Raw genomic sequence first — 22,478 nt, 5'->3', positions numbered from 1 at the left:
TCTCCCTCTGCTTTCCCAACTGAAAAATAAAATAAAATAAAAACGGTGGGGCCTGGTGGAGGTCAGATCACTAGTGGAGGGATGATGTCACTGGTTGAGGGATCACATCACTGGTGGAGGGGGGATTGCATCACTGGGGGAGTGACTGCATCACCGGTGGGGGGATGACATCACTGGTTGAGGGGTGACATCACCGGTGGAGGGGTGACATCACCGGTGGAGGGGTGACATCACCTTTGGAGGGGTGACATCACCGGTGGAGGGGTGACATCACCGGTGGAGGGGTGACATCACTGGTGGAGGGATGACATCACTTGTGGAGGGGTGACATCACTGGTTGAGGGATGACATCCCTGGTGGAGGGGTGACATCACCGGTGGAGGGGTGACATCACTGGTGGAGGGGTGACATCACTGGTTGAGGGGTGACATCACTGGTGGAGGGGTGACATCACTGGGGGAGGGGATTGCATCACTGGTGGAGGGGTGACATCACTGGTGGAGGGATCACGCCAACCCAGAGGTTCCCAGATCCTCGTCCGTGCACAGCTGCAGAATGTCCCGTGGACTCAGCACAGGGTCCCCGGGTCAGGATCTGTCTCACTCATGACTGTGTCCCCAGTCCTCGGGCCTGTGCCAAGCACATAGCAATGTGCTCCATGGGCAGCAGCTGCTGCTGACTGAACACAGGAGCCGCGCCCCAGACACCCACAACCTGCAGCTCGGTCTGGGGCCAGCTGGTGGGCTGCCCCCTCCATCCCTGCCTGGCCTTCCGCACCTTCTCCCCATGGACACTCACTGCCCTGCTTCTCTGGGCCACTCCCCCTGGCCGCCCACTCCCCGCCTGTTCCCAGGTTCTCCCCAGCCTGGACCTACCCCACGTGTCCAGGGTCCCCAGCATGCACTGCCCACTCCCTTTACCCCTCCCTGAGACTCTCCCACAGGACCCCGCCCCCACCCGGAGCAGCCTCCCTGCCCTGTAGCTGTCCACCAAGCCTGTGTCCCCAAGCTCCCGGCACGCCCCTCTCGTCCACACCCCAGGCCCACGGCAGCTCCTCCCTGTGGGTGAGGTCCTGGAAAGGTCATGGTTACACTTCTCCTGTGCCCTGCGGCTCCAGGGCCGCGGCTCCACAGCCCAACAGCCCCACCCCCGGCCTCCGCCATTTACGAGCTACAAGCTTCTAGACAGGCTGTCAACCCTCTACACCTCTCCATTCCCATCCACAAAATGGGCACAGCGCCACAGACGCCCACGGTACCGCAGGCTGCACTCCAGCCTGGCACGGCGCGGGTAACCGAGTCAGCTTGGAGGCGGGCGGCTCCAGCGGCGCCGCGGGCGTGCCCGTGCTGGTGGCCGGCCAGGAGTAGGGGCGGCCCTCCTCGGAACCTGACACGGAGCACGAGAAAGTGGATCCCCCAGGGTTAGGGTCTCCAGGACATGCAGCAGCGGGAGTTTCAGGAACACGACAAACCACGTTTTAGAGCATGTGTGCCCCAAACGTCCAAATGTTCTGCATTTGCTGTGCTGGCCCGAGCGCCTCCTGAGACCCCGCTGGGCTGCAGAGGTTCATGGGCAGGTGTTCCATGCTGTCTCCGTCCCATGACAAAGCCGCTTTCTTCTTTTTTTTTTTTAAAAAGATCTATTTATTTATTTGAAAGAGTTACACAGAGAGAGGAGAGACGGAGAGAGAGAGAGAGAGGTATCCCATCCAATGGTTCACTCCCCAGATGGCTGCAATGGCCGGAGATGCGCCGATCTGAAGCCAGGAGCCAGGAGATTTCTCCGGGTCTCCCACACGGGTGCAGGGGCCCAAGCACTTGGGCCATCTTCTACTGCTTTCCCAAGCCACAGCTGAGAGCTGGACAGGAAGTGGAGCAGCCGGGTCTCGAACCGGCGCCCATATGGGATGCCGGCGCTTCAGGCCAGGGTGTTAACCCACTGTGCCACAGCGCCGGCCCCCAAAGCCGCTTTCTAAGGAACGGAAGTAACTGACATAAAAGTCTCCTGCAACTCTCGGGAGGGCTTGCCCGGGAACACTTCCCCACCCGGGGTCATCCTGCAAGAACTCCCACGCAGCAGCCACGCCCACAACCCAGGGCACCGTGGCAACAGCTCACCGCCCTCCTGCAAAGCGTGACTTCACCTCACATTCCAGCAGCCCAGGACAGAGCGCAGCCCAGGAGTCCCCGAGCAAACAAGCGGCAGCCAGCTGCGACTGAATGGCAGGAAATGCAGCCGCTTCTTCTAATTTTAACTTGGTCCAGGAATGCGCGCCTGAGCGCCCGGCTCCCGGACCCAGCCCGCTCCCACATTCCTCCGCAGCCATCGGGGCGCCCAGAACACTGCCGCTCTCCCGCGCGCCAGCTGGGGGGTCCCCGGGCTCTGGGCTGACTCACGGCTGTGCTCCCACGTGACGAAGGGGCTGGCACGCTGCTGGAACAGGAAAGCCGTCAGACTGCAGGGCGAGCCACAGGCGGCCACGGGGCGGCCGAGCCGGCTCCACTCAGGAAGGCGGCGTCAGGCCCTAACCATAAACAGGAGCCCGATTCCACGGCCCTGGGACGAGACGAGGACGCACGGCCAGAACTGGGGTGGCCTTGGAGACAGAACTCCGCCAGCTGTCCCCTGGGAGGGAGAAGGCGCCACATGCCCCACGAGGGCGAGGGACACGCATGGGTCACAACCAAGAAAGGATCATTTTCCAGAAAACCCCAAGGACTCCTACAGGTCAGTGAGAAAGACGGGTCAGAGCCCTGAAGAGGGTCCTCACGTTGTGTGCAACCTACAGGACAAGATCAGTCAAGAGCAAGCCAGGTACCACCGCACGCCCATCACTCCGCCCTGAGCCAGAAACGCTGGCAACACCAAGGCCGGGGGCAACGCAGGCGAACCTGAACCCCGCATGTGGTTGGACTGGGAGCGCGCCCCAGGAGCCGGCCTCACATGGCAGACTGCATGCCGAACTGGGAGTCCCACACGGCGCCCTGCACAGCCTGCCCGGGTCAGCCGCCGCCTGTGAGCCTCCGACTGTCCTGGACAGCGGAGGAGTGAGCAAGGGCCGGCGCGTGCACAGCAAAGCCACGGGGCATCACCGGCAGACACCACGGCTACACTGGGGCTGCCAAAAGCTGCAGGGAAAATGGGACTAAAAGAGGTTATTTTGGTGCAAAAAAAAAGAAAGAAAGAAAAATGAAGCTCCTGAATAGTTTCCTCCACAATACGAGCTTTTGTTAAGGTTTCTGAAGGCCTTTCACACACACACACACATGTCCAGGCAACAAAGGAACTCCCTGGAGAGCGCGTGTAGCTCCTCAGGGTGTGTACCCAATCACAGCACGGACACAGAACCTCACGGCTCCGGGAGGTCGCGGCTCCAGGGGCGGCTGAGCTGGGCAAGAAGAGGCCTCGTGTCGTCAAGGTCCCGGCCAAGGCTGGAAGGGGGGCCCCGCCCCTCCCTGCTCCACCATCCTCATGAATGAGGCAGGTGCCCTGGGAGGACTGCCCGCTCTCCCAGGCTGTGTCCCCACCCCCGGGCCCGGTCTAACTCGGGGTTCTCTCACCGCTCACCTGTCAGCTAAGGACGCAGGACACTGGACTGCGGTGTGCAGTCTCCCTCCAGGACCAGGAAGCACCCTGATGTTGGCAGGTCCAACCCCCACCCCCAAGGCCGCGGCAAGGCGCCTGGGGGCAGCTGGGAGCTGCCCGGAACCACATCCTGCTTGGCCACAGCATCAGCTGGTTTGTGCCAGTGTCGCTGAACAAAGGGACCTTCTGACCAGGCATCGGAGCAGGAGCCCTGCCTGGGGGGGGCTCCCAGTTGGTGACCAGGAAGTGCTCAGCGCCTGGCCAGCTCGACCCCAGGCCGTGCCTGCGCCATGTGCTTTCACAGCCCTCCACGCCCGGCAACACCAGTGGGTTGAGTGGATGGAAGGAGCGCTTCTCCAGCAGGTGTGAGGACATGCCAAAACACGGTGAGGTGTGACCGCACACACATCCCAGGGACGCCGTGGTCACAGCACCCACCACCACCACACACCCAGCACTGTCCAGGCCCCTCGGTCCCACGAGTCCTGAAAGGGACACAGGGGACAAAGGCTACCACGCTCTCTGGACACCCAATACCCTCAAACCCAGGCAGCCCCTCCCGGGAGGGCGCTAAGGAAGTGACAGGTACCCAGTACCCTGGTCCTCGCCGACCTGCGCCAGGCCAGTAAGGCACTCTCACGGGCAATCTTCCCGGGGAGCAGGATGGCATGGTGTGGCTCTCTAGGGAACCCCAAGTCTCAGTGGGGACACGGACGGCTCTGTGGCTTCGAGGGGGGTCCCATCCTGAAGCTCTGGGGGCTCTGAGAGAGGGGCAACAAGCCCCACCGTGGATGGCGACCTGCAAGGCTCCCCACACCCCCACTTCTGACAGTGCCCGGATTCGGTCAGATGCCCTCCGTGTCCATGGGGGTCCTGAACAGGCTCTGGTCTCCACCCAGCACATGGACAGAGCTCTGTCTGATGGCTGGGTGTAAACACAGCACTGGGGGCCACCCCCACCCCACTGCGTGGCTGCAGCTGCAGCGGTTAGGAGCAGAGCCTGCTCTGCCCAGGGCTCAGGGGCCCAGCTCCCTGCTCCCCCCACAGGGCCCTAGGCAGCTGCAAAGCCACCCTCACACCCACCCTCATCTTGGAAACGAGCGACGCTGGTGGCCCTCCAGGCAGGCTGCATACAAACGAGCAAGGGGACGCTGTCGGTGCCACACAAGGGGCCAGAGTTGCCACTGACCTGGTGTCAGACCCCAGGTTTGCACCAGGACAGCGAGGGTCATGCCACTGACCGCTCCCCCCCACTGCTGTCCGTGTCTCCCTAGCAGACTCCTTCTGTCACCCCCAGCAGGCCCTGGCGTGTCCCAGCCACCAAGGAGCAGGCTCGCGCTCCCACCACCCAGGCAGGAACTCTGCAGCTCACAGGGCCCCTGGACACCGCACCTACGTCCCCCAGCCCAACAGCAGCCGTCCCGTCCTCTGGGAGCGGCCAGGCCTGCGCACACGCAGGGCCGCCTCAGAGCCAGAATCTGCACTTCAACGTCCTACGGCAAGATTTGAGAAGCCGGGGGCTGCAAGTCGTCAGCTCTACCCAGCTCGTGCTCTCGGGCTGGGACCGGCAGGAGACCTCCCCCCACTTCAGAAGAAACCCGGGGGGATCCTGGTGTGCCTGTGAGCTAAGTCTGCACACGGCCCCTACCCCACCCCGACCCCTCGCCGCCATGAGCTGGGCTCGCTCTCCGGGGCAGGCTACACGCGTGAACACTAAGCATCTACCGGAACAGGTGTCTGCGGGGCTGTGAGCGTCCCTACGGAGTTGTGCAGCCAGCTCTGCAGGAGACCATCTGACCTGCTGCCCAGGGCGCCGCGGGGCCGTGCCACTGCCTGCTTTTATGACCTTGCCAGCTCTGAGGACTGCTCAGGTGTCTTTTTTTTAAGGATTTACTTATTTATTTATTTGAAAGGCAGAGTTACAGAGAGGCAGAGAGAAAGAGGTCTTCCATCTGCTGGTTCACTCCCCAGATGGCTGCAACGGCCAGAGCTGCACCGTTCCAAAGCTAGGAGCCAGGAGCTTCTTCCAGGTCTCCCACGCAGGTGCAGGGGCCCAAGGACTTGGGCCATCTTCTACTGCTTTCCTAGGCCATAGCAGAGAGCTGGACAGGAAGTGGAGCAGCCAGGACTTGAACCGGCGCCCATATGGGATGCCGGCACTGCAGGCAGAGGCTTACTCTACTGTGCCACAGTGCTGGCCCCTGCTCAGGTGTTCTGTAAGAGAGCCCTCAGCTGGGAAGGGCCTGGGGTTACTGTGAGGAGATGGCAGGGAAGGGCCCTTCTCACATCACACCATCCGTGTGACAACATCGTCTGTGTGACATCACCATCCGTGTGACATCACCGTCCACATGACATCACCATCCATGTGACATCACCATCCATGCTGAGGCCAGGCAGGCCCCTGCTCCCTCTGCTCCAATAGCCCCCAAGGTCAGCCAAAAGGAAGCACAGGTCCAAAGGACGGAAGCCCTGGCTACACTGCAGGTGACCCTGTGTGAAATGTGAGGGTGGGAGGGAGGGAGGGAAGGAGAGAGGGAGAAGGAGAGGGAGGGAGGGAAAGGGGGAGGGAGGAAGGGAGGGAGGGAGGGGCTGTTTGGCCCCACAGACACCTGCTGTCACCTCGGCAGGGCTCACTGGGTTACTCAGAACTATCACTTGACGACAGGCGCAGCACGAGTTGGAACTGTGTGGCTGAATAAACAAACCCAGCCGAGACCTGGCCTCTATTTATGAAAAGGCAATTTCTAGAAGGTCCCTGACCCCGCTGCCCGGCCTGGGTCTCTGCCAACACCTCGCCAGGTGCCCCCAGCCCCCAGCAGGAGCAGCTCTCCGTGGACATGGTGTACCTGGCAGGTGTCCCGGGCAGGGGTGACGGGATGAACACTGTAGTCCCTCCCCAGGGGATGACAGCCCCGCACCATGCCCCAGGCGCAGAACTCCACGCTGTCATCGGCTAGGGAGAGCGCTGCCTTCCACGAGGGTGGGAGGGGAGACACACCCGCCTCTGAGCAGAGCAGCCCTGGGGATGTCGGGGTTGAGACTGGACGCTCTGGGTCAAACCTCTTCCCTTTAGATTTTTGCCCTGACAGCGTGGGCGGACTGCTTGGGGTCTGCTTCCCCGTGTGGTAAGACCCCCGGGGTGTCTCCTTGCTGGGCAGAACCTAGAACTCCATGCGCGCACCCCAGCCAGGGGCAGGTGGAAGCCACAGTCACAGGCTGCCAGGTCAAGGAGCTCCGTGCCTACTGGGTGCAGCCAGCTTCCTGGGCCTGAGTCCCGGTGCTGTGCCCTCCACGGGTGATCAAACCCCCCCGGGCCGGGCAGAGCTGTGTGCACCTGCGCCTGCTGCTGGCACTGCCGCTGCTGCCGCCCCGAATGCCACTGCTTAAAGGCAGAAAACCGACTTCGTCACGGGCTAACCACTCGGCCGCAGCAGAAGGCCTGTCTCCCAGCCGTCCCCTCTCCAGTTCCTGGAACCGCGCAGCCAGGCAGCTGCTCCGAGGGGCAGGAGCAAGGCGTGTGCCAGGTGCACGCCACACTGCCCCCAATCAGCGTGTTTTATGATGATCCCCAGCACGAATCGCCACGTGTCACGGCTGGGCAGGGCTGGCCCAGAGGCCCCGCCCTGAAGGGCCCAACGGCAGCCAGGGCATGGGAGAAGCTGTGCCTGCTACCATCGGCTTCTGAGCTGAGCCGCCCTGGGCTGCACCGACGTCTGGTCCTCCCTTAGCACAGCACACGGGGCCCCTCCCACCCCCACCTCCCAGGCGGCCTTGTCCACTTCTGCTATAGCAAGCACTTAGTGGAGTCGGGAGCTGAATGTTGTAGATGCTTCCCCGGGCGTCCGAGGGGCCCAGCACAGGCAGAGGTGGGATTTAGGACATTCCGTCATCCCTAGGACATGCCATCCCTGTCCGTGAAACCCAACTCAGGGAGGTGGCCACAAAATGGATCAGGGTCACGGTCTGCACGGATGTCTGAATGATGGCTGTGCCAAGGGCTGAACCGCGCCTCCAGCTGGCCCACCAGACCTGGGAATGTGTCCCGGCTGCTCCACTTCCGATCCAGCTCCAGACGGCTCAGGTAGCTGGGTCCCTGTTACCCACATGCGAGACCTGGTTTTAGTTCCTGGCTCCTTCCTGCCTTTGGCCTGGCCCAATCGCAGCTGTTGTGGGCATTTGGGGAGTGAGCCAGCAGATGGAAAACACCTCTCTCATCTCTCTCTCTCTAGCTCTGCTTTCAAAAAACAAGACTAAAGAAGCTCCTTTTAAAAATAAGCAGAAAGAGCTCAAAAAACTTATTCCTGCACCTCAAGGAGTAGAACGAGAACAAAGCATTCCTATAATACGTTGAGGCAAAGAATTAGTAAAACTCAGACAGAAAAGCAAAGGTGATCCGGATCCCAGAGCCATTAAACCAGCCAGAGAATGAGACGCAAACCCCTCCTGGCTGGCAGCTGTGGGCCCGAGGGGCAGCCAGCGGCGATGGCGGCAGAGCCGAGGCCTGTTCAGAGGAGAGCCGCGCCAGCCGGGGGTGACTCACTCTCCTCCCTCTGCCCTGTAATTGCTACCCCTGGGGGAAGGTCCACGCACGCCCCAAGGTCCACACAACCATCCACAGGCCTCCAGAAGTGGCCACACTCAGGACACGGACCGCCACGGGAGACGCTACGCCGGGCAGAGTCCCGGGGGTGCTACTGGGGGCCCAGCCCCAGGCCAGCTGGGTCTCCAGGGGAGAGACCTGAGCAAGATCTCCACCCTCACAGGTGATTCTGACACAAGGGGAAGCCGCCAGGGTCAGAGCGAGGCCAGGGCGAGGCCAGGATGCCCAGTGCACTGGACGGCTCTGCACCGCTGTGCGCTCTGACCCACGGGGGCCGGGGAGGGGCCTGAGCGGGGCTGGGGAGGAGGGCCCGCCGGGCAGGGCCCATCTTCAAGAGCGGCCTGGGGGCTGCAGGAAGGGGTGGGCCAGCTTGCCAGTGCTCAGGCCCTGCCCCGACGCCAGGCCCCTGTGGCACCAGGAAGCTGTTGGCAGTGCCAGGTGGGGACGCGGTGCCGTGTCTTCCATTCTGAGGAAAGGGCAAAGGCCACGGCTGGGCTGATCCCATGCACCCTGACGTTTGCGGGCGAATCCGCGGATGACCAAGAGGGCAAGGCTAAGGCCAAGGCCAGGGCCACGTGACCCCCGGCAGTCCTGGCACATGGCAACCCCGCTGACTGCCCAGCCCCGTCCCGTCCTCAGTGTCCACCATGCCACACAGCTCTGACGTCACGGCCGGGCTGTCGCCATCCCCGGAAGTCACCCACGGACATGGCATCCGACGCAGAGCCAGAACCACAGACACACAACCCTGCAAGAGCCCAGCAAATCCAGTCTCACAGGCAACAGGCAACACGGGGCAGGACCGAGACGCGTCGGTGACGCCCCCACAGCTGTTGGGACAGGAACCCAGGGCCGAGGAAAGGCGAAGTCTCTCCGTGGAAAGCCACAGCCCGCGCAGACCTGAGCTCGTGAGGTGGCCCAACGTCCAGGTCCTGAAGGACAAGCGCTCAGGGGAAGCAGGGAGAAGTACGCTCCGCCCACGCAGGCAGGCGGCAGGGGTCGCATGTCACTGAACTAAAAAGCCAGCAGGGGCTTCACCGGCACCAAGCATCTCAGAGGAAGCTCAGCCTAAGCAGAGTGAGCCAGCGAGGCAGGGGAGGGGCATCGGGGCCAGCACCGAGCGGCAGGGCACACAAGAGGACGGCCACCGGTGAGGCCGAAGGGGCTCCAATTACCACGCTAAGAACAGACAAAATGTGCAGAGAGACTCGGGGATGCAGCAGTGACACGGGACATGAGCCTGTCCCCCCAAAGCAACCACCCAGCCGGCAAACCACGCGGTGTGGCACGCAACACGAGCAACGAGCTACCCGTCACAGATCCGGCCCCACGGTCGCTGTGCAAGCATCCCAGGCACGAACACGGACACAGAGCCCCGCCTCAACCAGTGACAACCTGCACTAAGCCCTCCCAGCAGAGGACCGCCCAGGGCACAAGGCAGCCCAGAAACCAAGAGGAGAAACAGAGGCTCTGGAGCCAAAGGACCTGGAAGCCAGGGCATCCTGGAACCGCCGGGGCCACCAGCTCCGTGAGCTCAGGGGCGTCCGGTGCTCCTGTCTCCAGGGCACCCCCCCCGGGGGGGAACACAGCCCCACTGCTCACCCCACGGCTCTCCTGGCCAGAATGCCACCACCCAGCACCCCTGTGAGTAGGGTGCAAACTTCCAGAGAGGAAACCTCTAGAACACCAGCCGACATCACCCCAGACAGCCCTCACGCTTCCTGCCATCATGATGCTGGGGACCAGCCGGGGGTCCACGGCAGTGGGCGCCCTCGCCCAGCGGAGGGAAGGCATCCACCCCTCTGGGACCACGGGAATGAAGGCCACGGCGTGCAGCTTTTCCAGGGACAGAGCCCAATCTCTAAACACTTCCCCCAGGGACTGTGCGGGCCCTGGGCCCAGTCCAGTGCTACCAAGTGCAGGACAAGTCACCACCGGGTTCCCGGGTGGGGTGGGGGTCTCTGTGGACAGGTGAGGCTGCCGCGCCCATAAGGTACGGAAAAGAGGATGGGGGACACACGAGAGCAGGAGACTCTTTCATGGCGAGGGCGTGGCCAGTGCGGAGGAGGAGCTAATGCCTGCGGCCAGGGGTCCTGGAGGCGGAGAAGGGAGGGCAGAGTCACAGGCTGGGTGTGGTGGGGGAGGAGGAGGAGACCCACCCAGCAGCTCCACACCCGCTGGGCGTTAGGGTCCATCCCAGCCCACCCTCCAAGCCCTGGCTCCTGCTGTTGGCCCCAAACGACCCTCAGATCCCCCCACCCCCGCCCCAGGCGATGCTCTTGGCTCAGGTTCCTGACCCTGGGACCTGGATACTGAGGGACACTAGCACGTAGGGGCCAGGATAGCCCGGACCTGACCCCCGTCTCCTGCACACGCAGCCTGGGCAGGTCTCATACCGCTGGGCCTCGGTTTCCCTGTCGGCTACACAGAGGAGGTGGGTGTGTGCTGTGGGGTGCACTGCTGAGGTCTTACCCTGGATGCTCTCACGGGAGCCAACGAGAACAGGGAGAGAGTGGGCACTCCACAGTGACCTGTCCGCCTTATTTTAACATCTCTGTCACCAAATGGAACACAGCTTCCCGGAGCAGAGCTGCCCAGCACACGGGCTCTGCCTGACCCTGGCTACCAGGCCAGCTGCAGCCAATGAAAAGAACCCCAGCAGAACAGGCGGCCAACGTGGGGTCAGGGGCACAGGCGCCCACCGAGGCAGGGCGTGAGGCAGAACTGGCACAAAACGAGACGCTGGGCACCTCCGAGCCCTCTCGGGCCGGCCTCCCTGGGGATTTCCGGTTCCTGGTGTCCAGGAGCTTCCATGCTGTGAGCACAACCGTGCAGCCCAGGGCTCTGCAAATGCAGCTGCACCTCCTGTCGAGGGGGAGGGCAGGGCAGCCCCCACACCCCACGCCTCCCGGCACACAGCAGCCCTGGCGTCTGCACCAAGGAGCCAATCTGTGATTCCCGGCAGTACAGTCCGATGGCAAGGGGCAGCGGCAAACACCCTGACGCCCCCAGGATGCTGAACTGACACCTGCTAAGATACAGCCGGCACCGCCCCGACGTGTGGCACCGCCCCGACATGTGGCTCGGCTGTCACTCACAGCCCGGCCGTGCCGTCCACCTCCCCTCTCGAGAGACAAAACAGTCAGGTTCCACCTTAGCCAGCAGCCGGTCTCCAGGCATCTCGCTCACGTCAAAAGAGCGGGGTTGGGACGTCACTCCCCGCTTTCCAAGGGTCGAGTCCAGGGCCCCCCAGAAGTAGAAGCGGATGAGCCCGGTGCGCGCGGGGGGACACACAGAAGCCTCTGCAGCCTAGCACTGACCGGCCACAGGGGACCGAGGGCCTGGCCGCTCAGCCGGCTTCAGAAACTGAGAAACCAGGAAAACCAGGCTGACCCCGGGCGCGGCGCTGCGGGAGGCCCGGGCGTGGCCATGACCAGGAAGCCTGCCCGCTTCAGCGCCCGTTTCTCTCCGGGACACAGCACCGCCGTGACCCCGTGACCCCAGCCGTGAGTCAGCTTCCGGCTGAGTCCCCAGAACGGCATTTTCGTCGACGACAGTAACTCCAAAAAAACTTCAGGGCGCCCACTTGATGGGGAGCTGAATGTGTGTGGGTCCCACCACAGGACATGAGGGACGAGGGCCACACGGGGGCCACACACGTGGGGCTGCAGGAGCATGGAGACGATCCAACTCAGCCGCAGAGGTGCCTGGAGCTGTGAGGAGGGGGCCCAGGGCAGGATGTGGCCGGGTCACCCCTGGCCAGGTCAGCTCTCACATCTCATCAAGCCCTCCGGCACAGCCACAGCCTCAGGTGCTCCCAGAACGCTGCCCCCCTCCCCGTGTCCCCATGTCCCTCTCTCGGGTCCTGGGGTGCAACAGGCCATCCAGTCTGGCCCCACCACCTCCAAAACCCCCTAGGCACCCATCCGACTCCTGGCCTGCTCATTCCTTCATTCCCCCTCCTACTGAGTGGAACTTTTTGGGGGAGCTTTGGTTGACCCCAGTACAACCTCATGAACCCTGATCCCCCCCTCCCCAGTATGCTAATCCCCGCCCCCTGCTGGAGGACAAACTCCCTAGGGCACGGTGCCCTCCCCATGTCCCACACCCCGCATCCCGCCCGCAGGGCTCAGCAGAGTGGGCCAAGGAAGAAGCCAGAGTAGCAAGAAGGGAAGAGGGCGGGGCTGGTTACAACGGGGCCAGCCCCCAGGCTGAGTGGCACTCAGACAGACGGCCGGCGCCTGCCCACCCCCTCCACCAGGCTTCCACGAGGCCCCCACACCGCCGCCTCCTGTGACCCAAGCAGGATGAGTCACGGCACCGGGCAGGAGACAGGCCAAGAAATATTCCGCCCATGAATTAGTTTTGCTCTGGCCAGAACGAGGGAGGCCTGCAACACCAGACTGCAGCCAGAAATCCCAATCAGAGCCATGCCGCGGGCAGGAGGCACCAAGAACCTCTGCTCTTCACACAGCCAGGGTCACGACCCTGAAGTCTCCATCCCCCGGGCCGGGCCAGACCTCCTCGATGATGACCACATGACACAGCCAGCATCCTGCTGACCTGACCCGTGACGGGGACCTCACCGCCCACCGCTCTCAGAGCCCCGGGCAGCCTCTCCCGGGATGCACAGCGCGTCGGGAGCCAGCCAGACATCAACTCCCCCCGACAGCACCTGCCGTCTTCAGCTCCAGTCTTGGCCGCTGGGCCTCGACCCTCTCTCCATCTCCTGCCGCGGGGGGCCCTTCCGGAGTGGCGACCGTGCGTTCACCCAGCAGTTACTATAACTCGTTCTCGACGGATCCAAGACCACCCAAGTACAAGACTTGTTCCACGGGGAAGCTTAACCCACTCTGCAAGACGTGGGCACCAAGGGTGTTCACCGCAGTGCCGTGTATGGCTTCAAAGTGGGAGGCGACGGCTCATCAGGACGCGCTGGTCCCGCGCGCCGGCCACGCTGCACCAATCCCACGGTAGAGAGAGGGCACTAATCTGAGACCCCAGAACAACAATTTGAGGTAAAAAGTTGTTTTCAGAAAGCAAACAACTCAGTCACCAAACACCTGGGAAAAAGGAGTCTGTTCCCGGGATCACCCGCGTCTGGCCCGCATCTCCTCTCATCCGTGTCCCATCCGGGTCTCCTTCACGTCTCACCCATGTGTCGTCCGTGTTCCATCCATGTCTCACCCATGCCTTATTCATGTCTCACACACGTCTCATCCATGTCTCGTCCGTGTCTTACTTATCTGGCTCTCATCCATTCTTACCTGTCTCCTCCATGTCTCCTCCGTGTCTCGTCCACATCTCGTCCACGTCTCATCCACGTCTTAACCTGTGTCTCACCCACATCTTACCCGTGTCTTGTCCGTGTAGTCTCGTCTCACCCCCGCCTGCAGGGTCTGGGCTGCCAGGAGGCAGGACTACCTCCGAGGCTCACACAGACACCCAGGGCAGCTCCACCGGGGGCAGAATCCCACCACGGGGCGGGGCTCCCGCTCTCCAAGGTTTCTGAATCAAACACGTCAGGACTTAAGCCAGGACGATGACGACGAGAACAGAGGGGCTGTCAGAGAACTCGCGTGTGCCCGAGCACGGGTCGCTCCTCCACCAGGGCAGGGCAGGGCAGGGCCTTGCCATGCCGCAGCACCAGGAAGCCTCCACGGCCTGCCACTGGTCCTTCCAGGCCACGCCAGAGGTCTGGGCACCGCTGTGCAACCTGGGGGTCTCCGCCACACCCCTCCTGCGTCCCCACCATCTCCTCCCAGGGACCTGGACAAGGGGCAAGGTAAGCACGCACACTTTAAAAGGGTCAGACTGAACAGAGTCTAAAACTGTTCCACTCCGGTGGTGAGAGAGCCTAAACATTCCCTATTTACGCAACATTGAAGAGTAAGCTGGAGGGGCCAGCCTGTGGCACAGCAGCCCACACTGGGGTGCCGGTTTGAGCCTCGGCTGCTCAGCACCTGGTCCACCTCCCTGATAACGCACTTGGGAGAGCAGCAGAGGTTGGTGCAAGTGCTTGGCCCCTGCCATTCATGCAGGAGACCCAGGTGGAGTTCCTGGTTCCTGGCTGTGGCCTGGCCCAGCCCTGGCTGTTAAAACAATTTGGGGAGTGAACTAGTGGATGGAGGATCAATCCCTCCCTCTCTCTACCTCTCCCTCTCTCTCTCTCATCTGCCTTTCAAGTAAATAAATAAATCTTCAAAAAAAGTACAGGCCAGCGCTGTGGCCCACCGCCAGCATCCCATGTGGATACCAGTTCGTGTCCCAGTTGCTCCATCCCAATCCAGCTCCCTGCTAATGCACCTGGGAAAGCAGCAGAAGATGGCCCAAGTCCTTGGGCCCCCGCACCCACATGGGAGACCTGGAAGAAGCTCCTGGCTTTGGTCTGGCCCAGCCCCAGCCATGGCAGTCATTTGGGGAGTGAACCAGCAGATGGAAGATCTCTGTCTCTCCCTCTCTCTCTGTAGCCCTGCCATTCACATACAAATAAATAAATTCTTAAACCAAGAATAAGCCAGAGAGCATACATACCAGACTCAAGAACCCACAGCCACGAGGAACCCCATGCTGGCAGGGGCGGGGACCCAGACCCACACAGGTGGAAACGACGCAGCCACACCCACAGTGAGGAACATGGCCACACTTCCATGGTCTCTGTGTTTAAATCTCCAACCTCAGGAGACAAGCACCGTGGCCAGCAAAGCGTGGCCTCGGAGGACTCCCCAGGCTCACCCAGGGGCAAAGCAGGCAGGCAGAGGTCAAGGGTCACACACACAGGGTGTGCGGGGCTGAGAAGCCCCTGCCCTCTCCCACTGCGATGCCACCCGGCCCCAGGAAGGGCCCAGGAGACGTCATGGAGGAGTGACCGCCTAGCCCGCTCCGTGAGCACGTCACACCTGCTGCTGCGCCCCAGGACGACGAGGTGGCGAGCAGGGATCTCCCTCCCAGGATGGCCTGCAGCCGTGCCAGGCCGGCGGCTCCCATTTGCCTACTCATGGCTTCCACGGCAGCACCCGAGTGCCCTACACAGAGGGGAAGCCTGGGACACAGGGGGAATCCGAAAACTCCTAGGTCTCCTGACGGAACATTCTGGAACCACACAGGTGGTGCTAATATACCCGGGGAGCCCCAGGGCACCCATTCTTCCTGGCGGGCTGGAGTCACGCACAGCACACATCCTCTAACATGGGCCTGATGCTGACCGGAACTGGAGGCGGGAAGAGAGCTGCCCTCATAAGCACCTTAAATGCCGATTTCTGAAACCACACAAGAGCAACAAGGACACAGCAGGGGTGAGGAGGCAGAGCGCCGGCCAGACACCTCCGCCTGCTCCCCTGCATCACTGCAGCTCCACCCTGGACTCGGGCCTCAGCCCTGCCCCCCTTCACGTCCAGTGACGCACGGGCCCCACACCTGACGCCCTTGTCAATCTCGCCCAGGAGTCCGAGGCGCATCGTTGGCATGTCTGTTCACTGCCGGCTTCCTGAGGCTACGGGAAATCCAGGTCCTTTAGCTGACCGCATCAGGACGAAAGGGGTGGACACGGACGAACTGAGCCTACCAGAATCGAGAGCTAACTGTGTAGAACGTCGAGGACGGCCGCCTGCCAGCGCTTGGGCCGAGCTGGTTAGCACTCAAGGGCCAGGAACCACCGCAGTCATATCTTGTCAGTTGTAAACCGTCAAGCTCTCACGCAGGAGAGTACTGGCGTTGTCGCAGTAGGGCCAGACGAAGCCACCAGCCTAGGTTTCCACTCGGCTGCTTCTCTCACTCCGCAGACAGACAAGGGCCCCTGAGCTGCGCCTGCCTGGCAGGGGTTCCGTGATGAGGCCGGGACGGAGGCAGGCCCCCATGCAGGGAGCTCAGAGCGTCAGCAGAGACCCCCGGGACCTGCCTCCAACCCCACCAGGCCTCACCAAGGCTGGCAGATGTGCAACCCGCAAAGGTGTCTGGGAAAGCAGTCCTTGCACAGCCGCCCCATGACCAGTGCGGCACCTGCGGCCACCCCCCGACTCGCCCGGGGCCCTCACTTCCGCTGCTCTGCTCGCTGCTCGGGCCAGCCCCTCCACCCCTGCAGGCCTCCGGGATCCCCGCCCCTCTGACCCAGCCTGGCTCCCTGCTGCCATCCTGTCCCTGTCCCCATCACAAACACCCTGCTGAGCAGCAGCCCCCACGCTGGTCTCCACCACCTCTCTTCCAAGTCTCTGCCACTGTGACGACCCAGCTCCTGCCAGTGGAACCTTCACGAGTTCACCACCTCCCCAGCACGGTCCCGTGTGCACAGGGCTCTCACCCCTGCCGCCCCTCTGCCTTTCTCCTCCTCTGCTGCAGGGACACGCAGGGCACTCACTGGCCCCTCCCCCAGCCCCGTCTCCATGAGCCCCGCCACACCCACGGCTCCCACTGGAAGGGGGCGAGCCCAGGCCTGCACGCCCTCCACAGTGCAGCCGGAGCAGCAGCCACGCCCGCACGCCAGCCCTACGCCAGCTTCCCTGTAAAGTCTGCACCCCAGGGCCTCACCTCCCGCCTCCTGGCTCTGCACGGAGTCACACCTCCCTCCCACGTGCTCACTGCCTCCAAAGAGAGCGTCTCTCGTTTGAAAATACTTCACCTGCTAATGATGATGGGAAAAAATAATCAGCTCATGTGTGCCACCAAGTTCAAGGCCGCTCACCAAGTCCTCCTCCCTGGCCCTCAAGCTGCCCTCTTCTCGTGAGTGCTCCCGGAGGACCCCCTGGACCGCTGCCCCCTGCTCTCCCACCCTATCCCGCTCACCACACCCGGCCAAGGAGCCGCCTGCCGGCTGCAGCCTGGACCTTTCTCTCCCATGAGGCCACTTCTTCCTGGGCCAGCAGAAGCAACCAGAGCAGAACACGGGTGCCGACTCCCGTCACAGGGGAGGATAAGGCCACTGCCTAAGACTGACAGCTGACGGCCCGGTGGGGGCCAGAGCCCTCTGAGCTCGGCACCCCCCAAGCACAAAGCCTGCATTCCTTGGCCTCCAACACAGGTCAGCCATGCCCAGCCCCTCCTTCCTTCTCACATGCTGTGTGCAGCCCGGGGTTCAATCAGAACCCCGGGGAGAGCTGGAAGAAACCAGAGATGCTAGGGTCCTGGTTCCACTGCTGGGGACTGGGGTGGGAGTGGGGGGGGGGCAGATGGAGGGTTTGGGTTTTTTTCTTAAAGCTGCCAGGTGACTTTAACATAGACTGAGTTCGGAGGTGTTCTCAGCGACACCCACGTGCTTTCTCGGCCCCACTCCTGGGCAGACAGGTGCAAACACAAGGCAGCAACAACCTCCCCCACTGCCTAAAGGGGGCTGGCGGGGGCGGGGTGCAGGGCAGTGACAGGCGAGACGTGGGCAGACTTAAATGCCGCTGCCAGTCAGCCGAGGGGTGGGGGGTGGGCACGGCCTGGCCCTTTGTCTTCTCCAGGCACGCACCCCTGGCTCCGGGCCTCCCGTCTCTAAGAAGACACAGGAGCTTCCTGTGCGGCCCAAGGGCTGCAGAGGACTGGGCAGCGTCTGGCTTGGTTGTGAAGCCTGGGGGGTGGGGGTGGGGGGAGAAGGTTTAATAAGAATTTGGAATCGTAAAATGCTTCCAAAGAGAGGCTTCATTCCCATCCGCTGGGGCTGGGCTAACAGGCCTCAGCAGAGAGGCCCCCCTGCCCCAGGCCTCTCGCAGGCAGATAAGACTAATCTCGTTAGTGTCATTTATTTCAGGGTAAAAGCAAGGTGGGACCCTTATCTCACACCGGCTTCTCTGCCTTCCAATAATCTTGCTCCAGTGACCTCATCTGCCAGATCTATCAGCGGGTAGGACAGACTTCATACAGATCTGGGTGAGTGAGTGTCTCAACACCACCACCACCACCCTCAGCCCTCAATAAACCCGGCTCTGCCCTGCAGCCAGGCCGACAGGCAACAAGGACCCCTCGCCCTAGGAGCACACGCTGCTGTGCTGTGGCAGGGGGGCAGCCACCCTGACCTTTCACGCCTGGGTCTCCAAGCTCCCAGAACACCTGGTGCTCTACTGCCCTGGGCCCTCCCGCAGCCCAGGTGCAATCACCAAGATCGGCTTGGAGGAGTTCCCTAAACTCTCAGAGCTTAAGAAAAGAAACCCTCACGGTCCTGAATTAAGAGCAAGCAGCCAGAGCACAAGACTCAGCCAGTGGTGCCTCCCCCACCCCTCCAGACCCCGCCAATCTTGAGTGAACTGAGCTGAGCTGTGCACCAGAGCCCGATCCCTCTAACCCAGACGTGCCTGCTCCACGGGCCAGCGGGGGCCGCCCAGCAGATGGCCTCCCTCCTCGTACCAGGCCTCTCCTTTTCTTCCAAAGCGTCTGCGGTCCCAGGCCCTCTAAAGGCTGGTTATTGTGACTGCTTCCCATAAGAGCTGGGCCCCACGGCCCCAAGTGCAGGTGCAGAGCTATGGGACGTGGGTGGGGGGCGGTGTGTGGAGTGGTCGGCTCAGGCTTCCTGGAGGACACGGAACACAGGGAGGTGGCGACGGGGTCTTCGCTGTGCAAATGGCTGGGCAGCAGGAGACCCAGCTGGGCCCTCAGGAGGCTGAGTGCAAACCTGAGATGCCCGAGGCAGGATCAGGTCAGCCAGGGCACTGCTTTCCTGATTCCTGGTTCCTGGTTCCTGGTTGTCAGGCAGCGACCCCGGGACAAAGAAGTCTTGGTGCCCAACTCCAGGGCCTCGGGAAATGTCCCAGGGGCCTGACTCCAACTCTCAAAAGGAAAAAAAAATTGCACCCCAGTCCAACTCTGGGGTCGAATTTGAAAACAGCAAAGCTAAGGGCGCAGCTTCTCCTAGGTTAAAACTCGGCTGGCCCTCAAACCGGAGCCCAGAGCTCTGCCCGGACCCCCTTGCTGGGGTCAAGGGCTCCTCCTAAAGCGTGGGAAGCTGGGAGACCCCTCCCCAGGAAGAGAGAGCACACAAGCCTCCCCAGGGACCTCAGAGCTCCTAACTGGCCCGGTCCATGGTATTTAAACTCAGGAGCGTCTCCCCCAGGACCGCCTTCTCCACCGGCGAATGTCTCTACCAGACTAGAAACCAGATTAGAAGAAGCAGAAAGTTTATTCCGGCAGCGGGGGTCGGGGGTCCGGGACACAATTCTAGGTTTCGGATTAGGAAACAGCAGCAAAGCAGAGATTCCAGGAAGAGCCCCCCGCCCTGCCCTCCACCAAGAAAGTTAAGAGCACAATAGGTATTAGCTGTTTTTCAGACCCTTCCAAACGCCCCGTGTGAGCTGCGTTCTGTCACCAGACCTCCATCAAATCAAAGGCTTGGGGGAGCAGAAATGGCAACAAAGAAACTGCCAAAGACCCCAGTGGTGGAGCCCAGGAGAGGCAGAAAGAGGTGGGCACCCCGGCTGCCCGGGGGGTGGGAGGCACCTGCTCCTGCTTGGGCTGCTGGTACCCAGCCTGGGTCCCTATTCATGGTGCTGCAAGACACTGGAGTGTGGGGCCTGGATTTGGAACAACAGGAAAACACACACACACACACACAAAAGCACACAGAAGCTCCGGCAGCCAGGCCTGGCCTGGGAGCCGGTCATTGTTCATTTAGTAAACAAGTGTACCATAAAGCAAGTCCTGGGAAGCCAGGTTTCTGGGTTCCGGGACCCCAGAGCTCCAATGCCCTCACGCAGGCTGGGCAGCCTTGGCCCCCCTGCCCCTTACTCCAGGGGGGGCATTGCAGAAGGCAGAGTTGGAGGCGGGGTGTGCCGGGTGTGTGCAAGGCGCCAGCTCCTCCCTAGCTCTCCACCGAGGGCCCTGGCAGGGGTCAGGGGACGGTCCCGCAGGGTCCACCGGGCAGGCCGGCCGGTCGGCAGCAGCTGTTGGACCGGCTGAGGCCCGGGAGCAGCACCCTGCGTCCGGGGCCCCTGGGGCACAGCCGCTGTCCATCCAAGGATGTCCACGCGTTCCACAAACCACCCATTAATTTTTACGGGGACCTGGGAAGCACTTCGGGAATCATCGCCTTCCTTTTTACGAGGCAAGAAACCCGAACCACAGGGAGGCCAGGAGGCCAGGCCCGTCCCCTCCCCCGCCTCCAGGAGAGCAGGGAGACCCTGCCCCCAAAGCCCAGCCTGCAGGGGGAAGAGGCACCACCCTTGGAGGCGCGGGAGGAACGCGCTCACCGTGGTTCCCTCGGTCCCGCCAGACGACGAAACCCAGGCGCCTGCGACCCCAAGAACGCACGCCGAGCGGGCCGGGGGGCTCCGTGCCGCCGGCCGGGGATCAGGTCCGCCTCGCCCCGCCGTCCACGCCCCCCGCTCCCAGCATCGGCCGCGTCCGTAAAACCAGAACTAAAGTTTTGCGAAGTTGCTCGCGGTGAGTGATCGACCACACAGCAGCCACCCGCCGCCCCAGCGTGGAGAGAATGCGCACGGAAAACCCGGCCCGGGGCTCCCCTTCGGACCTCGCCGAGCCGCGAGGCCCCACGGCCCTCGCACGGCCGGCCCCGCGCGTGGGGCGCCGCCTCCATCCCGGTCCGGCCCGGCCCGGCCCGCGGGGTCTCCGGCCGCCGCGCCACCACCGGAGTTCTCGATTTCACCCGCAAACCCGGGCTCTCGGCAGAAGTTGAAATGTGCACGGTCGCCACCAAGTCCGGCCGGGGACCGCGCGCCCCCAGCCGCGCCCCGCAGGGCCGCCCGCCCGCCAGCGGCCCGCGCCGGGGAGGGGGCCACCCGCGCCAGCCGCGCCCCGGCGCCCGCCGAGCCACCGACTCGGGCGGCGGGGCGAGGCCCGGCGCGGGGCCGCGGGGGCCGGGGGCGCGCCGCCCGCCTACCTGGCTCGCATGGCGTCCCCGCGGGCTCCCGCGGCTTCTCCCCGGCGCCCAGCGGCTCGTCCGGCCGGGGGCGCGCGCGGCTCCGGAGTCACCGCGCGGCGGCGGCGGCTGCGGACACTCGGGCGAGCGGCCGGGGCGGCCGAGAAAGCCCGGAGCGCCCGGCCCCCGCCTCCGCCTGCCCAGGGGTGGGTGGTCCCGCGCCGGGGGCGGGGCGAGCGCGGGGGCGGGGCCTCGGGCGGGCGGAAGCGCGGGCTGGGGGCGGTGCCCGGGTGGCGGCCCCGGCGCCTGCTCCTTTTAGCCCTGGGTCGCCGGCCCGGGGCTGCGGGCGCGGCCGAGTCCTGGGCCCCGTGCGCCGTGGATCGGGGTCCCGCGGCGGGCGCTCGCGGGAGAAATCCCAGAGGAATGGGCAGGGCGTGGGGCTCACGAAGCTGCCCCCTGCGCTCGGCTTTTCTCGGCGCGGGGCGGCGGGGTCGCCGGCCACGGGGACCGGCCGTGGCACGCGCGGGCGGCTCGCGGGGTGGGGTCGCCACAGCGGGAGACGTGGAAACGCAGTTTGCACGAAGCGCGACAGCAGCGGCGGCGGGGCTGTCGCGGGAGGAAGACCCGCCCCGCTGCGGGAACGGGGACCCCCTACGCAAGGAAGACCCCCCTGGCTGCAGGACGCCCCCCCCCTGCAGGGGGCGTGGGGAGCCCCGGAGCCTGCACAGGTCTCGGGGTCGGGGAGAGCAAACATTGGTTCCAAGTCCAGAGCTGGACGCCTGAGTTAGTCCTGACCGCTGGTTCCCGCGGGGGGACTCTACCCTCTGCGGACCAGAAGTATGGGTGGGGGGTGGTCATTGTAGCCGACCCGTGCTGGGCAGCCGCGCTCTGTCTTCCTGGTCCCTACCAGGGCGTGAAAGGCCGGGGAGTCTCGGGCTGAGGCTGGCCGGGCTGAGCCTCGCCCAGTCCAGAGCGGCTGCGGGAGCGCCTGGCCGAGAGACGTTCCCGGCGCTGCCGGCCTGCGCAGTGCGGGGACTTGAGCACCTGTGCTGGTGTTTGCCTCCTTGGGGGTCCTGGAACCAGTCCCCTAGGGATAGCAAACCGTGGCTGTTATTAGCGCTCCCGTGTTGCACAAGGCTTCCGGCGTGCGTGGTCATGTATGGAGCGTGTGTGGTCATGTACGGAGCGTGTGTGGTCATGTATGGAGCGTGTGTGGTCCTGTATGGAGCGTGCGTGGTCATGTATGGAGTGTGTGTGGTCCTGTATGGAGCGTGCGTGGTCATGTGTGGAGCGTGTGTGGTCATGTACGGAGCGTGTGTGGTCCTGTATGGAGCGTGCGTGGTCATGTGTGGAGCGTGTGTGGTCATGTACGGAGCGTGTGTGGTCATGTATGGAGCGTGCGTGGTCATGTATGGAGTGTGTGTGGTCCTGTATGGAGCGTGCGTGGTCATGTATGGAGCGTGTGTGGTCATGTATGGAGCTGCGTGGTCATGTGTGGAGCGTGTGTGG

General features: G+C 63.4%; 1 protein-coding gene across 1 annotated transcript in view; it reads right to left on the bottom strand.

Annotated features, from left to right (window-relative positions):
* SH3BP4 (SH3 domain binding protein 4) overlaps window positions 1-21,075 on the bottom strand; it is a 70,313-nt gene extending 49,238 nt beyond the window's left edge. Inside the window, exon 1 of the mRNA XM_062193781.1 lies at window positions 20,991-21,075. The gene's annotated coding sequence lies outside the window, so the exon portion shown is untranslated. The remainder of the gene's footprint in view (window positions 1-20,990) is intronic.
* Between the last annotated feature and the right edge of the window lie 1,403 nt (window positions 21,076-22,478).

This window comes from Lepus europaeus, chromosome 1 (assembly GCF_033115175.1).
Source record: "Lepus europaeus isolate LE1 chromosome 1, mLepTim1.pri, whole genome shotgun sequence".
In the NCBI taxonomy this organism is placed as follows: domain Eukaryota; kingdom Metazoa; phylum Chordata; class Mammalia; order Lagomorpha; family Leporidae; genus Lepus; species Lepus europaeus.
The sequence above is the reverse complement of the archived record's forward strand: the minus strand, read 5'-3'. Positions and strand labels throughout refer to the sequence as shown.